At 46.7% G+C, this 1,570-nt stretch overlaps 1 pseudogene; it reads right to left on the bottom strand.

Moving 5' to 3' along the window:
* Positions 1–910: 910 nt before the first annotated feature.
* Positions 911–1,570, bottom strand: LOC102843305 (annotated as a pseudogene).

The following is a 1,570-nucleotide window of genomic DNA, read 5'->3' as shown; positions in this document are numbered from 1 at the left end:
CACCAAAGTTCTCCAGGTACAATATAAAGAAAAGATAAATATTATTTTTTGAGATAAATATTCTTATTCTCAGTTAAGAATTGAGGAATACTGGAACATACAGACTAATTGTTGTGGTTTGTTGTCATGTGCCATCAAATGAACTACAACTCATACAACTCTATGTACAACAGCTTTGAACCTTGCCCTATCCTTTAGGATTGCAGTGCAGCCTCTCACCACTAGGCCATCAGAGTTCTTGTGCCAAACCATCTCATCCAGAATATTTCTCTCTTACATGGACCTTGTATCCTTCCAAGTATGATGTCCTTCTCCAAGGATTAGTCCCACTTGACAACATGCCAAAAGTATGTGAGATGGAGATTCAAAATCCTTCCCTCCAAAGAGCAACCTGGTTTTATCATCTTTAGGACAGACCTGTTTGTTCTCTTGGCAGTATATTCAATACTCTTCTCCAGGCACCATAACTCAAAGGCATTGATTCTTTTTTTTTTTTGGGCGGGGGGGACTAACCGAAGTCAAGTTATTTATTGAGTGCCGATTACGTACTAGGTATTATTCCAAATACTTGGGAAACATCAGAGAGCAAACAGATCCCTGCCCTCACGGAGCTTACAGTCTAGCATTTCCCACTTCACTTGTACAGTGACCCGGGCAAGTCTGTGCCTCTCTGTGCCTCAGCTGCCAAATGGGAGGAATATGCAGAATCAGCACAGACCATGGATGACATGCTTGCTGTTCTGTAGATGCCAAACAAGACCCTCACCCCTTGACCTAGCCTATCTCTTAGGCAAGAAATAGGGCTGGATGTTGATTTTTAACAAGAGAGCACACTGGGGCTAGGGGGTTGGAGCTGGATTGTCTGCTGTGCGATGGTGGTGGTAAAAGGGCTGTGCAGGGCTGATGATGGCTACACAAATTGTTGCTGCTGCTGCTGTTTCTTGGTGGCTGCCTTGCTGGCTAGGTCCTTGGCCTTCTCTGTAGCTGCCAGTGCTGTCTCTTTTGCCTTTTCCTTGGCTTCCTTGGCAGTTTCAACAAGTGTCTTAGAAGGGGCTTCACCTTGTAGCTTGGCCAAGATGTATTCAAAACCCTTCATAGTCTTGGTCACATTGTTTTTAAATCGAGCCAGACCAAATTCCTGGACAGCTCTGGAGACACCAAACAAGATAGAGGAGACCCAGGCTTCTCGGCGGATTTCAGTCCAACCACTGTTATCAGAGTTCACATAGTAAACACAGCGTTCCTCCACCACCATCAGCCGGGCATGGTTGATGTTCCAGGTGAAGGTGGTCATGGTCTGATTCTGTGGGTCCACAATAGAGTCCTCCAGGATGTACACCGAGTGAGCAACATTGGCAGGAAACAATCACTCAGCCCAGCGCGGCATCCTGTTGGTCTTGGTCAGGAGTCTCCGGGACAGGAGTTTCTGGTCAGGGGTAACCTCCCGGTGTACTATGTCTTCCGTCAAGACATGTTTGCTGTAGGGATTCGGGTACCGCTGCCAGAAGGCGGTGAACACTTGGTCCCAGGAACTCTTGAGCACGCTCTGGCCCAGGAAATATTTCACCAT

The sequence above is a fragment of the Elephantulus edwardii genome, unplaced genomic scaffold (assembly GCF_000299155.1).
Source record: "Elephantulus edwardii isolate Elephantulus edwardi_28Jun2011 unplaced genomic scaffold, EleEdw1.0 scaffold00002, whole genome shotgun sequence".
Taxonomy (NCBI): Eukaryota; Metazoa; Chordata; class Mammalia; order Macroscelidea; family Macroscelididae; genus Elephantulus; species Elephantulus edwardii.
Note: the sequence above shows the minus strand (reverse complement) of the source record. Positions and strands in the feature narration are given on the sequence as shown.